Genomic DNA, 16,494 nt, shown 5'->3' on the forward strand with positions numbered 1-16,494 from the left:
CATCATTTAATCACAAAATCATCATCATCGTGATCGCCATCATCCTACTGTCCCTTTTCGGACGCATTAATTTTTTTTTTTTTTTGGGGGGGGGGTAAATAAGAGCTGGTGATTAAAAAGAGATTACCGCATGCCTTCACACAGACAGATAGACAGACAGCGGTGTGATGGGTTTTGTTAACACGAGAGGAACACTGGTTGTGCGCGCCTGACATGACATCTACGTTATCCTCCCCGCCGCTCATGTTATCTCTCTTGGCTTAGAGTTTTAGGAGACTTTTGAACAGCAGCGCTGCTTAAGAGCTTAGAGTAAATGGATGGACGGCTAGATGGACGGATGGATGGAGATCAGGCGCGCACACACTCACCCGGAGATCAGTGTCACTCACACAGCTTCAGCAGCAAAGCCTGATTTGCTTTGTGGTAAAAGCTGTTTTACTTCTCATCGGGGTTGTAATGGAGAAGAAGAAACACTTTCATTCATGTCGTTTTAGGCCATGGGAGGGGTCGGGGAGGATCATTCTCCAAGGCTGATTTTTTAGATGGGACGAGTCATTCGGATATTTTTTAAAAAATACATGAATCGCCTTGTGAAATAAAACAATATTTTCAAAAATATAATAATGATTATTCAGTGGTATGCCGAAGATTTGTCTACATGTGTATGAAAAGGGAGAGATGTTCCTTCTGACTAATGCTCTCCAGGCCTGGCAGCTGGCACCACGCTGTCTCCCTGCAGGTGGGAGTGAGTCACACACACACACACACACACACACGGACACACACATAGAGTAACCCGTTGCATGCTGACCACCTCAGCGATGTGCCAGCTTAGGCAACGAGCGTGGCAGCCAACTGGCCAATGAACAACTTCCGTCCCATAAAAAAAAAAAAAATCTGTTTTATCAATTAATGTGAAATGCATGTTCGACACGAGTTGAACTGGATTCATACGTTTTATTCCGCAACTTCAATTAACGTGCACTTCTTTTTTTTTTTTTTTTTTAAACCACACAGTATTTTTGCATAAAGTACGTTCACTGAAACAACACAGCCGTCAGCCGCCTGCCAAGTCCGAACGTGGGGTGCGGAGAGGGACATAAATGACCCAATTGTGACACCGTGCGTATGTGTTTGCCTTTTGCCTTTCTGTCTTATGAACGTTCATTTATGTGCTCGTTCGAACGAGGGAAAAAAAAAAAAAAAAGTCATGTATGCATACGGTGGTTTAACTATCACAATATAGAAATAAAGAGAGTTTTTCTTGTGGAAGGAAAAAAAAAAAGAACAGTGCATAAAGGGTTCTTTGACAAGCTGGTGTCTTGCTTGGGCAAGGGGGGCAGGTTTTTGGACCCTCTGAACTCCCCTCGGTGGTGACCCGCTGCAAGTGGGGCTCGACAATACCTCGTGTTTGTACGTTAAGACAACATGAGTCTGTTGCAGAATCCAAAACCTCAATGTTATTGCACTTCTGGCTTGCACACATTGGTGGCGTTATGTGGACAGAAAGTTTTTTTTTTATCGGTTAAAATGGAGCTTTGACGCCTATAGCCGTCATTGGCACTGAATGAGTTAACCATTGAGGTGATAATAATAATAATAATAATAATAATAATAATAATAATAAAAATTCTTAATAATAATAATACTTAATAATAATAATAATAAATTCATTTATTCCATGACAAAAAAAAGTTGGTAAGTCCATGTTGGTAAAAAAAATAAAATAAAAATAAAAATCCACTTCATGTCAGCCGATTCTTAAATTGATTTGCTTATCTTAAAAGTCATCAAAAATCAGGGTTGAGTTTTAATAATCACTCAGCCATTAAAATGTCCTTAGTAATTTATTTGCACTTTATTTTCTCGATACATTGAGAAGTTGCTCCTCCCCTTTTTATAAGCGCCGCATTTACATTGTGTCTGCGTCTTTTTACCGTTATGAAGCTTTAATGTCAGGTTGCATTTTGTCGCCACCTTGTCTTCCGTTTTTTTATTTTTTTTATTTTTTATTCATCCGCATCATCCACAACAGCACCTGTCAAAAGGTGAAAGCGCCACTTTGATAAATATAATGATTAGCAAGAAGGCAGACAAAGTGACGGGAAGGCAAATAATAGGTGGACGTTTTGCCCGCTGCTCTACACTGAGAGTGGCACAAGGGGATTATTTAGGGTGAGGGAGGGGGGGGGGAGTGAAATTCAAGGGCATTTGTTCCACGGGGGCGCCGAGCGGCCTCTGAACGTTGACGAATCAAGCTAATGTCAGTGTGAAAGCATCAATCTGTCAACAAAACCTCACTTGCTGGGTCAAAAGGCTTTCAGCGTTGCGGCGAAAGACAAAAAAAAAAAAAGCAACACAAAACCTTCCGTATTTTCCAAATGAGTAAGAAAGCGATGTCGAGTGAAAGGAGAAAATTGTTGCCATTTACTTTTGAGAAGCAAAGGAGGAAGCATATAGGAAGCCGAGGTATTATCAACATTGATTGTGGCTGTAATTTTGACACTTTGGAAAAAGAGCCACTCGTGATTTTCAAGCATCTCCAAGACCCTGAACGGATTTTTTTTTTTTTTTTTTTTGCTTGATGTTGTATCGTGACGCCATTATATCCATTTTAGTAACTTCATGAAACACATACAACAAAAATCTACCCTGTTTAAATCCTTGGAATTTTCCGAAATGAAATTGCGCAAGTCTACACACCCATTCGCCCGCCACAGTTTAGCTTTCTTTTTTTAACGAAGTTATTTTTGTGTCAGGTGACGGCTGACGCATATAATTATTCAGGGGTCGGCTCGGGTAACCCCCTCCACCCTTAGGAGTGTTTTATTATCCGAAACAGGAAGTCCCGCGTGGGTGCCTGGAACAATGAGCGTTGTCGTGGGGGCAGACGGGCCCAATGACCTCACCTCCACGTTTGGACGCCGACGATAACAAATCGTTTATCTTTTCAATGGGCCGAGCGATGACCGATTTACAAGGTCGGCCGATCGGGTTACAATGATCAATTGGGTTCTTTCGGGGTCATCTAAAGTCATTCTTGTCCAGCATAGGATTTTTAGCGTTTTAGCTAGCTTGACTATATTTTAGGGTGGTATCGGTGTGCAGTATCGGAGCAGACGTAAACTATTTTAGTCTGTTTAAACATAATTTTTTTTTTGTTCACACTTTAACAACCTATGTGATAATCGTGGTGTGTTGAGGATATGTAAGATATGCGAGGCTTGAGGAGAATGTCAGAGAAAATGTGTCAGATTTGCTCGCCTTTGTTGCGCGTGGTTGTCACCGCGTGTGTGCGTGCGTGACTGCCATCCCTGTCGGTTTTAGTTATTAGTCACTGGCTCTGTTGAGAGGCGCCTCTTTTTTTTTTTTTTGAACAAAATAGTTTTTTTTTTTGAACTCCTAAATCCATAAGCAGACAGATGTAAGCTGGTGACCAAATACAGACGTATATTAGGCATTCCCTTGGATCCAGCAAGCGGCTTGATGGGACATAAATGCAATCATATCCTTTTCTCCCAAATCCCTCGGAGCTTTTTGCACCCCCCACCCCCCTCCCCCCCTCCCCTCCCTCACCACAGCTGATAGACTGTTAAAATACAGATGCTATTGGCGCTAAGTCTGCGGAGATCATTCTTATGTTCACCATATGCTTTCCCCTTTTAAATTTGGTTGCGCTGCAGCTTCTCTAAAGTGCTGATAACACTTTTTAAGCAGCCCGAGTAAGAATTGTGTGGGAAGCGGTGCCGTGGTATAATATAAAATTAAGATCAACTGAGTGTGCATTTTTTGGGGAACAGGCTTTAAAAATCAGTTTTCTTTTTGGATATCGTGTGTGGGAACGAAAAGCAATAACCCCAATTACTGTAATTGAGTTTGACAATTAATAATACCAGATTATCAGCATTCATCATGATATGCTTGAAAAACGCTAGCCAGATGCTGACGTTTTGTCGGGCTAAATCCAAAGCGGACATCTGACAATTGTGTGAACTTTAATAACCCCTAAATGACATTGTGGTCATATTTAAAAAAAACAAATGATGGATTTTTTTTAAATAGAATAAATGGAGGAAAAATGATGGATTTTTTCTTAAAAATAGAATAAATCTGTGTTGGAAATGAGCAAAATGCGATTATGAACTAGAGGAATTTTGGTGAGCTTTCAACAGGAAGTCCTCATCTTGACCCCTGCTTCCTCCATTGCGCTTTGTTTATATTCCAACAACTTCCTGTGCTTCCTTCTTACTCCTCCGCCTCGGACGGAACAATCATCATGCATTTGTGTGATTAAACAGCAAAGTTAAAAAAAAAAAAAAAAAAAAAGAAAAGACAGCAGTAAATGTAATGTGTCATTTCAGCCGCTAGAGGGAGTTTAAGCCTGAGCTATATTAGACCAGATGAGGAGTTGAAATTGAATCAGTTGAGAAATACATTTTGAAAATATTTGCTGGAAAGTATTGATGTGTATTTTTAGTCATAATTATCACAAATCAAATTAGAAAGAATTCATAGAGGAAAAAAAACACAAATAACTCTTTCTGTTGCTATTAACCGACCGGACTCACTGATTTAGTCTTGTCAAACTCTGAGTGCCGGTTTTAGGGGTTGCCTCTGTGTTTTTTTGGCCAGACTCTCAAGCCTCAGGCAGCAGGAGGTCCGGGGCACGCCGCCAAATTTTCTCAAGCTAGCTGGACCGGGAGGAATACCTGCTGCTTTAGCATGTTTGTACACGCGTCTCGGCTTTAATTCAATAATGTCGCAGACTGACTTCACTGTCCTCCTTTTGTACGTACGTGCCAGAGGGAAATTAAAAAAAAAAAAAAAAAGCAATTTGTAGCATGACAGTCAAATAGGCAGCGGTGAGGTTGGATTGCGTGGAGGGAGAAAATGAAGATCATCATCCCCCTGATTAACATACAGATAAGCAACAATAGGTCTATTCTAAGTCCAACTTTGACTCATTTAAGTCTCAGACTTTTAACAACAAACAACGACAGCAAAAAGAACCTCAGTGTTTCGCATGATTTTGATTCGATGCACCTTTTAAATAAATGAGGACATGTGAGATGCTTAGTTTTGATGTATCAGGAGCGATTACAAAAACACAGGCCACGGCTCGATGACTTGGCCGAATCGTTCTGCCGAAACGTAACAGAGAAAATGTCGAGCTTTGTTCACGAGTTATACAAGTAGGAGAGGATGAAAGAATTCGGAAAAATTGATTTTCCAAAGATTAATTAGTGCTATGGAGGCCAGTTTTGGATACCTTTGTAGCTTTTAGGAATCGATTTAGCTGTTTTGGTAAAAAATGTCGAAACTTTCCACGGGTTCTTGGAAAGTCTTTGTCCGATTTTTGCCGTTTTTTAAAATATCAACGTTCCTATTGTGAGCATGCGACAAACGGCAACTTCAAAATTGCCCTTGATTGACAAACGGACTGAAACACAGCCGCACTTTGACGCTAAATGACGCTAAGTGTGTCATCGCCGACTTATCACTCTTCAGACGCTCCCTCGTTTTCCCCGCCGAGCTAACTTTAGACCAAAGACGCCGCCGATGACCGCCTTTTGTTTTCCGCCGCTTTAGCCGAACGCAAACTAACCAAGTGTGAAAGCGAATTGGACAGGGATCAGCCGTACGATAGAGTTTTGTCAGCCTCTGAAGCCCATTCCGGTCGGCCCCCGCACGTTCGCTGATTGCCCCTGAGCCCTTCCCTCCTCTGCTCAGGCACACTGTGGCATTTACAAGGTACAGTGGGCAGCAAAATGCACATTAGAAGAAGGAAGCAAGGGGAGGTACAGTGAGGCAGGGGGATGAATCATTTCATTTAGCTGGAGTGAAATTGTTCATGCTCTACATAAGGTAGTCGATAAACACGGAGCGTTATAATAAGCGCTCAACGATTTGTGAACGATTGTTTTGAAAACAACAATTATTTTCAGACGTCATATCGTGAAATTATTCCGTATTATAAAACAGCCGTAGCTTAGCTCACACTCCCTTGACGGAATTTTTTTTAGATGCAGGTATGAGTCAGATCGGAGGAGACATCTGTCAGTCCTTCAAATATATTCTCCCCGATGCAACTTATGAGGAGCCTTCTTTTGTAAGGCTCAGCTGACAAAAAAAAAAATGGTGTTGATCTTGTACAAGTAAACAAAGTCTCAAAGAAATGTTGATAGTCCTCGACGAGACAAGCTAGCTTTTGTTTTCATCTGGGGCTGCTTTGCTGCATCTAGCTTAGACCGTCTAAAATCTGAGTGTCAGTGAGAAAGATATTGGCCTCAGGATTTGGTCCAAAGACTCAAAACACAAATTTCTCATAATACCAATGACTGAACATAGTCGTGCTATTCTTTCATACCTTGAACATGTAATTTATATTCGACATATGGCGCTCGGCAATTTCAGGGTCGCACGTAGCTCGACATTCTTGAGCTTCCCCTAATGAACTCGAGTTAGCGTGGGCAACATTTTCCGAATTTTGCAAATTTATAATAAGCTTCCTGGATCAAACGGCGATTGTGCCGATATAAGAGTGAGCCAGAGGGTTACCTTATTATTGTTATCAAAGTAAAGCCAGCTCCTCTCGTGGTGCTCTTGAGGGACTCCACTCATTCTCTACTCATAGACACATGGGAAATCTAAACAACGCCCCAATACTGTACACAACCCCCTTTTCCGGAGAACACACACACACACTCGGCTTCACGTGGTTTTATTTGTGAAATGAGTCCATTCTCTCTGACCCTGTCTTTTCATCAGTAACGGTGATGCATATTTTAGTCCCTCCCCCCCCCATGCTTGTTTTACTAATTGCTGACTATACTTTGCCTAACACCGATCGTCTTTGATCATCTCAGATCATTACGTTTACCTCATTAATCTGCGTTGTGTGATTTTTTTTTTTTTTTTTTTTAGCCGTCTCCCAAAAAAAACACAAAAATTAAGGGTACACGTGAAATTGGATTAATAATACATCATGAGTCTATTCTGTTGTTTTTTTTGGACTTATTGTGTAATTAATGTATTGTCTTGCGGCGAGACGGACAGTTTCCGGGAGGGATTAATTTCCAAGGCAGATTTGCTTTAGTAAACAAATAAAAGTACAGTTGGAATCATTAAAAAAAAATAAAATAAAAAAGTTCAACTTTGGCTGACCTCTCGTTGGAAAGGAACTCATTTGCTGAGTGAAGTTAAAAGATCCAACAAGCTGCGCAAAGCGGCCATTTTGTTTCAATTACCAAAGACTGTCTTCTTTTGTCACGTTTCTTTCCGACGTGCGCTAAAGATTTCTCAGCGACCTTGTAATTCATCCGCATTAAGCTCCACTTTCACTCACTTTATGTGTCACATTCTCCGCCCCAACCCTCGGTGTTTTATCCGAGATATCATCCCCGACAATAGCTTGTTGTCTTTGCTTTGTTGCTGACAGCTTCATTGTGGATCCAAGCGCTAATTGCGTCGCGTACATAAAGATGCCGCGCCGCTTTCTTCCCGCCTCTTGTCGTCGTCGGAGCAGATTATATCTCACGTCAGCCTGACTGCAGGCGCCACTCGGTATTGTCGGGGAGCTCGGCGCACTCCTATTATCAAATAGATAAGTGAACGTTTGTGTCGCGGCGCAGACAAGAAAGCCCGTCTGTTCTACGCGTCTGTTATATACGCGCGGTAAATTGCTCTGTCTGCCACTCAGAAAGTTCTTTTTTTTTCGAAACAGTCACTTATGAACTGACTGTTTGTCTTTTTCGTCACTTGTTTTGTCATTTAAATTGCATACGATATACAAATCCACCCATTTGCGCGGTAGCGGCTGCTAGCTTGCGCTTAGCTAGCCGGGGGTATTTTCAAATGTTCCGATTGATTCACTTTGTGGGATTTGGAAAGTTCAGATTTGGCGATAGTTTTTAACTGCCAATTCGTTTCCCTATTTGAGTCACGGCTGATTTAAGCACAGCTCTCCACAATGAGACATTTGTTTCGTTTCTCACATGAGGTGTTCTGTTTTCCTGAACTATCCAATTCCCCCGTTATTTTTTTTTCTTTTTTCAAACATCGGCATTAATGCAAGGCAAACGGTAATTGCATTCTTTGAGAAGCTTTCTCTGCTGACATTTGCCAGGCTGTTAATAGTAAGGCTGTTGTACGAATCAAATATGGTTGAATTGAGAGCGCCATAAAAGGTGACAGTCTATTCAATCGTATAAAATATTCAACGTGTGTTGACTACGAAGGGACAGAAAAAGAGTCATTTACTTAATGTGGACACGATAATGTGTCCTGTTGAAAGCGGGAATAATAGCCCAGTAGGGGGCCGTTTAACTCGTCCGTGCATTTGTGATTGCGGTCCCTCGAGCGTCGTCTCCGACGCTTGACGACTTCTACGGGGGCTCTTTATTGAATGTTCACATTGTTAGCGGCTATTCCTAGCGGGCCTCGGCGGTGTTAACGTGGAAAACGTCAGCTTCCCTCTGATCCGGGCACAAACACGCTTTCTTCCCTCCTCCGTGCGTTCTTCCACTTTCAACATCCTTCTCTTTCTTATGGAAAAGAGCCAATTAGACTTGAGACTGTTTGTTTTAAACAAAATGGCTTTTAATTAGCGCGATCAAAAAGGCTTCTTTCCGCCGGGCCCCGGGCCGACTTTGTAGTTTTCCCCCTGCCAGATCGAACGCGGGTTTTGATGCCACCTGATAGGACGCCAAGACAGTCAGGGCACTTTTATAATGAATACGACACACAACAAACGCATCGCTTTGTCTCCAGCCATCGCTTGTTCTCTCGCCGTTCCTCTGTTTTATTGTTATGGTGACCCTTCCCTTCTGTTGCCTGCGTCCTCTTTAATTCTTCTACCGTTGCTCTTTTGTCTCTTCGCTGTGTGATCTGTGAGGTTTTGATGATGCGGCCCAGCATGTTTCACGGCGGGATCGAAACTAGCGTCCTCCATGTTTACCTGTTAGCTTCCACTCTTTACTTTTAGTTCTCGCGATCTGCACTCAAGTACTAAAAAAAGAAGTAACAAGTAAATGAATTAAATAGTAAAGATATATTTTCACTGATACAATATTTGTTTCACGACTTGACACAATACAAAAATATCTGGTTGCATGTAGCATGTTGTTTAGCGTTAGCTAGCTGGCTAGCTAGTGAATTGACGAGCAACCAAAAAAAAAAGATAGCTAAAAATATACATATATTTATTTTTAAATCAAGTATTGGAAAAAAGTAACAGTAAAGTAGAGTAATAAAAGATTTGTGGGTGTTGCTACATGCGTGTGAATATTTCGCGCCTTTGTCAGGACGTATTTGTCGTATCTTAAGCGGCGTGCTGACATTGGCCGCGGGGAGTAAACGCGACACAATCCGCTCAGCGCTGCTCGGCACCTAATTGACATGTTTGTCTCGAAATGACTGACAGCTGTCACGTCTTCTGCACACACCTAAAAAAATGGCGGAAAAATATCCCAAATCGTCACGACGACGTTTCGGTAATCTTTTCAAATGAAGACTTTCAGCCTAATCTTTCCGTGTTCCTCATCCCCGGGCGGTTGCTGGAGAAGTGCCGATTCTGCAAGTTGTTTTTTTTTAAAACGCTATAGGAGCTTATGATCGTTTAGAAAAGGAAACAAATATGTTCAAATAAACCGCTCCGGGAAACGAAAGCTGCTTTAACAAATGGCTCACCGCTACTTTTAATGTCTTACAGGTAGTTGGGCTTGTGGATTTGTATTTGAGTTAGCTTCAAGGACCTCCAGGTGTCCCCCCACTAGCTAGCTAGATCGAGGTTGAGACCGTCCAGAAATTAAAATTATCTTCTGGTCCAGTCTTTTTTTTTTTTTTTTTAGGTGATTTGGACCAGAATTAACTCGTTTAGTATGATTAGTCATGCTGTCTACATTCACGAGCTAAAGAATGTGCAGTGTTGTTTTCATGCTAAATATAAATTTCAGAATCATGGCCAAAAAGCTAAAAAAAAAAGAAGAGAAAAATCCCCACATGCCAGTCTTGGACGAGTTCCTTTCCTTTTCTCGTGCTACCTCCTTCACGGTCCAAACAATGAAGAATATGGGATATTGTCATCACATGTATTACCAGTACTTGCCAGAAATTCCTGCAAGTCCATTAACATTGCCGGAAGGCTTTTGGCAGCCCGAAACAATTTTCTCCTTGTCTATTTTTTTTTCTTAACAACTCAAAGAGATTTCTATTTGCTGCATTTTCGAAAAGTTGCGGAAACATGACGAGATATGCTGAACATTTAATTTACGTTTGTAAATTGTCGGCATGCGCTGTCCTACCGCGGCCTTCCAGATGCACGCTAGCTGTGCTAAGTGCGAATTAGCCAAAGTTATTATTTCTCTCCAGGCCAAGTTGATGCACACCTGCAATTTTTATTTTTTTTTTTTAACTCTGCTCTGACAGCTAAGTGAACGGTACCACCAGAGGTGTCAAAATTTTTTTTGCAAATAACTCATTTTCAAATCAGACGAGTAAAAACTGGTCAAATATTTTTTTTAAAAATATAAAAGAGAAGACAATTTGCAATTCTAGTAATGACACATGAATTTAATGCACAATTTGTCACGTAAAATGATGTGGTGGGCCGTATCTGGCCCCCGGGGCCTTGAGTTTGACACCTGTGGTCTAAACAGTGTCCCCCTTCAACGAGAACCCTCCAGGCAGTGAGAGCATCGGAGATTTGGTCCGAGAGAGACAGAGCCACTTGTTAAGTGCTTATTAGTCTGCCTCCTTTGACACTTACACTTATACTTTTGCTCTCTCCGCTGCCAGAGGGGCGACTCCAAGGGGGGGGGGGGGGGGGGTCTTTCTTTCTGGTTGTGCACTTCCTCCCTCCATCGCTAATGTCTCGGAGAAGCGCTTTTTGTCAGATGACAGAAAAATTAGAGGCATTTTAGCTCCTGACAGGTTGTTGTGTGCACACGTTTTCTTTTCTGCTTCGAATGTTTTGTCAGTTTGTCTTCAGTCTAGCTGTTTCACAATAAAAGCAACCGGTGTACACACACAGATCTGATTTTGTGTTCTTGACAGGAGGAAAGACGTCTTCCCTTAATTATTGAGATGAGCTGTGATTGCCTGTTTGGAAACACTTTTCTCCCAACAGCTGTAATGACAATGATTAGCTTGCACGCTCTGTGTTCCCACGAAGGTGTCATTTGCGTAATGCATTCAATGCACCATTCAGGTGCCACTTTTTCAGCGAGCAGATGCGCTAAGATGTTTATTTTAGAAGCTTTTTTTTATCATTCACGCACACCAATCCATAAACAAAGAAAAGTTGGTTCAATAGAATCCATTCATTGAGTCTTTGGAATTGTGTGTTGGCTGTGACCATGGATCCATTAATGATTAAAAATCTGGCGACGTCTAATTCTACACGCTTGATCATTTTATTTTATTTTTCCAGTTTGTATGGACAGTAACCCAGCGCAACCCGACTTTCTTTCAGAGGAATACTATTTAAATATATTTGAATGGATTTCCATTAGAGTTGATTTGGTACCCAAACGCGTCAATAAGTAGAACTTTTTAATTAAGCGAGATGTGAAAAATAAGCGAGGAAATTGCAAACTGCAACGCACGAGTCTTTTGAAACACCAACATGTGTTCCACCTGGGATTATGGAGATGTTTGTGAGATCAAATATTGTCCACCACCCACTAACCACCAAGCCCATCCTCCCTTTCCCTATTATATGTAACGTTGGGGGATAATCCTCTTGTGGAATTAATCTCCTTTAAATAGCATTTGTTAGCATGCTAGATAGAATTATTGCTCTTGTTCCACTCCGGGATATGATAATGTACTAAATCTACTGGCGTGTGTGTGAATGCCCGTGAGAAAGCTGATTAGAAAAATGAATCGGGTCAAGGTTATGTGGACCAGAAATTGATTTATATCAAACTTTTGATTTCTCTCATTCGATGTACATGAAGGCGACGGAAATAGTTTACATTTCGAAGAAGAGGTAGGGCGGGGGGTGGGGGGGTGACAACTTACGAGATCTCTCTCTCTCTCAGGACGTTGAAAGCGAGAGAGCTATAATTTGGCTGACTGGCAGAGGAAGTAAGGTCTCTCGAGGGGGTGTGAGTGTGACAGTTTAAGTGAATAGAGACATCAGCGAGCCTGTTTTTGTGTGGTTGTAGACATGAGGAGATACCGCTTGTTGTACTTGAACCTGTCAAATATAACACAAGAGTGTGTGTCGTTTTTTTTTTTATTCGTCCTCCTCTGTTTTCGCCTCCCTGTCATAGCTGTCTGATGATTGCGGTGCTCGAGGGAAAACGTTCAACAGGTATGGTGGTCATCACTTGATTTGTGGAATAATAAACTTTTTGTTTTGCTGTGGTGTGAAAAGTTATGGAAGAAACAAATATTTTGTGGCCACCCCCTGGGCACCTTTTAGCTCCGCCCCTGTTTGAAGGCCTAGTATAGCTGGAGAGAGGATAGTTCAGTACCTTCTTTGTTAATTGAGCAAATATTGGACTGGGCAAGGACTAAAGGTTCTCTTTGAGGCTTTAACAAAGGTTTTTTTCAGCCTGTGTGCTGTTTTTTTTTTTACTGTCTGAGAATGAGGGTCACAAGACAATTGGTATTTTCTGCAATGTTCTTAGTGGCTCTTCTTATAAGAGGCACGTTAATAAAATTTGCTTTTTGGATTTCAATGGCTCCCTTTGTGACAAATGACCCATTTTAGCTTTCCACTTTGCTACAAATTGTGTTTTTCCTGATGGTCTTCTCACCAAGTAATCACTTTGGGATTTTTTTTTGTCTGGGTCTTGTTTAGGTTTCTCTTAAAAACCCCCGATTCAGACTATTGGGATGAATCAGCTGTTCGGGAAACGAGTGAATGATGTCCCCCTCCACGTGCGCTAACTATATCACCCCCCAAAAGGAGGCGGATGCAAAACAGGAAGTGAGGAAGAGATCAAATGCACCAATCAGATTTGCGGCGAGGGAAGACTAAACATCATCACCCGACAGGAAGTAGCTGGAATGCGTGTGTGTGTGTAATTTACACAGTTTATATCCAACGCCCAAATATTTACCTCCGTGCAACTGCCACCCTGAAACACAAAGCCGTTATTATGCTTACGGAAGTGTGTATTATGTGTCCGTTAGGCAGCCGACAAGCATTGTGTATATTTCAGCCGTAGTGTGTGTGTGTTGTACATTTTAGGGGTGGGACTGAAGGTCCAATTGGGACCACCTTGGTGAACAATGACTCTTTTATTCCACAGCGATAGTTTTGCCGGTCTCTTTGTCTCACACACGACACACAACCAGACAGGAAGTGCACATATGCTTGAAGACTTAGCGGCGGGGCTCACTTTTCCCAAAAACAAGATTTGTGTGTGTGTGTGTGTTAGCTTTGGTGGGGATTGTGACAAAATGCCCAGCGAAGTTTATCAAAATATCTTTTTGTTCTTCAATTTGTTTTGATAAAATGCTAATTCTGCGATACTCAAGCCTTGACTTTTTTTTTTGTAGCGTCTCGCCCTAACCACCGCTGATTGCGCAATCACGTTAAATTCTCTCCTGATTCACAATTACTCCAACAATGCTACAATAGAAACGTTGAAAGCGCTTTGAACTTGATAGCGAACTCCCTTCTGTTCTCGGAAACAGATAATGACTATAGGTTTGCCATCTGCATCTGTCCCAATCTCTCTTCTTCATTAAAATTGAGCCCCGCGCCACCAGATGTTTCATCACTATCACGGCATTAGAAGTGAGCTTAATAGGCAGATGTGTGTGTGTGTGTGTGTGTGTGTGTCTTTCTCTCGCTCCCTGATTGTTGTCATGATAGAGAATGCTCTGATTACCGTCTCTGATTAGGCCAATGGGCCGCTAATCCTTGCGCACGGGGGCTTCGTATCCAGTTTGATCATGTCGAGAAAAACAAGTTATGCAACTTATAAACACACAAACTAAGGCTATTTAAAAAAAATGGATTCATCAATACTACAAAAATAGTTTAATATCGGAAGAAAAAGATCGGGTGAAAATCCGAATGATGATCTTGTGTCGATCCAAATGCGAGATTTACCTGACACACACACACACAGGTCTGATGTCATCGTTTATAATGTGATCTTGCGCCCTCATCCCAAATGTCATGTTTATCTGATCCCTTTTAAAGACCCTGTGACAATGGAACAGATGGGACCGCCTTTTGTCCGACACACAAACACACACACAAACACACACCCTGGAAGCTCTCACTGGGACGATGTGAGTCGGGTTTAAGGTTGTGTGATTGTGTTTAGCCAAGCAGAGTGATTGTGCTCTACAGGGGAGCCAGCCTGCTCTCACCACGCCAGACGGACAAGACACACACACACGTACACAGACGGACGCACAAACACAGCCCGCTGCCGCTCTTGCACAATATTTTTTTTTAAGATATCCCTTGCTGGTTTTGTTGTTCGAAAAGATTAACTGAGGATAAATGTTTTCATTCGCTTTCACCGGTCAATATTTGGAGATTTGGCGCCTTGCCGGTGGGCGACTACACTTAATTCTGACTAATTAGCGTGCGGGATTATTGATCGCGTTAGTGTAACTAGATCCCACGACTATTAGATAATATTTCCGAGTGTTAATCGATGATTTTAAAAATGTCCACATTTATTGATTTTTACATATTCTACGCGCCGGACTAGCCTATGCTAACCCGACTAGCGACACGTTGAGCTCAAGTGGCCATTGTTGGAAGAGTGGCATAAATCCACCCGTCTAGCTCAATGGGTCCACCAGCCAGCCAGTCCGCCTGCCAGCATGCACCTGGCGTCCCCTCACAAGCCACCGTCATTATTAATTGCTAATCCATATTTATGCGGCACAAATTTGCCATTTACTTATGCAAAAACAAAAAAAACAATAAACACAGGGCGAGGCGCTGAGCCAGGGAAAACAGTGACCTTTTTTTAAAAGAGTAATAAATTGTTTTTTTTCGTGGTTTTGGGTCGGAAGCGGGTTAGCAGCCGGTAGTGGCAGAAAGACAAAATTGGTCTGCCAATGAGATTCTCTGATGTGGATACAGTATCTCCTCTAATTTGCAAACACGATTATCCTCAACGGGCAGAAACGAGTCCGAAAAATACAATGCCGATTATCGTTCGGATTCACTCAACAACCATTTAAACCAAAACAACGTTCCATTCTTTAGCTACTCCATCATTTGGCCACCAGTTGCTTCCCCCCCTCTCCGGATCTACTGGAGCACGTCTGTGTGTAGGTCACACTTATTGTCAGCCAATCTATTTCCCAGAGTGTGAAGTACAACTGAATCGCCCTTGTTTTTCTTCTAACGGGATTTTTTCTCTCCCTCCGATGGGTATCTACGGCACAGCGAAGGCATCTCTCGAGGGACTCTTGTAGGTCAGCTGCTATTTCTGTTACTCGCACACACGCCGCAGCTGATGGTGGACCGCCGTCTCTTGTTCGTTGTAACCTTTTGTTTACAAGGTCAAACGCGGGGTCTGATTCTGTTCCCATGACAACGCGGTCAGTATTCAGTCCGTCTGAGTCGTCTTTATTTAGTAGTTGCGAGGTTGAACTTGCAAGACTACCCGGGAAAATGACATATGGTGGATTTGGGAATTGTTTGGTGAAAGTCTATGGAGAGAGCGACAGACAGCTGAGATCAAAAAAACACATTGACGAAAAATTCTCACGATATATTCGTGATTTGATGTCTCGAGGTGTGAGTTATGGGAACATATGGCTAATGTCCTCAGTGGAGGACAGACGAGAAAGACCTATATACCATCTGGACTCGGGACAACATAGAATCGGAACAATACCGTGCCAGATGAGAGTCGTGACCTGATGCCAGGACACGCAAGTACTCCCCTCAACGTACATTGGCGTTATCTGCTCGGACATCTGGGTTTTACTCGTCCAGGAAACCAGACCAAAGAGTCCGAATGGAACCCCTGTCCGCTTGATACGTCAAAGCGGAGTGAAACTGGGCTACTGTATTGGGGTCATTGAGCCCCAGAGCTTGCTCACATAAAAAAAGTTTGTGTCCTGGGTCAGGGTAGAACTTCAAGTCACTCAACACGGGTTTATTCTTTGACAATTCCAACGGGTCACAACCTGGGTCTTTTTTACGCTAGCAGATGAATAGCTAAGGTTATCTACATCCTGCACGGAGTTTATTGACACGGTTCTGCAAAGCTCCACATTTCCCCCGTTCCAACACTTTTGGAATATGTTCCGACACGAAAGTTGTTGGTGTCGCCGGGTGCTCGGTCTCCGTATTTATGCGCGACACAGTAGGTGGCTTGTTTACAGACGCGTGGGTGCTGAGGAGCTGATGGCTTCAATAGATAAGGCCGCCATGTAAGATTTTTGTTTGCGTTGGAGAAACAAACGGTCTAAATACACACTTGCGTCTATACTCACCCCCCCCCCTCTTCCCCCCACCTACTTTTGTTTTGCGTACACATCACAAATCGCTTCTTA

The sequence above is a fragment of the Syngnathus scovelli genome, chromosome 22 (assembly GCF_024217435.2).
Source record: "Syngnathus scovelli strain Florida chromosome 22, RoL_Ssco_1.2, whole genome shotgun sequence".
Lineage (NCBI taxonomy): Eukaryota > Metazoa > Chordata > Actinopteri > Syngnathiformes > Syngnathidae > Syngnathus > Syngnathus scovelli.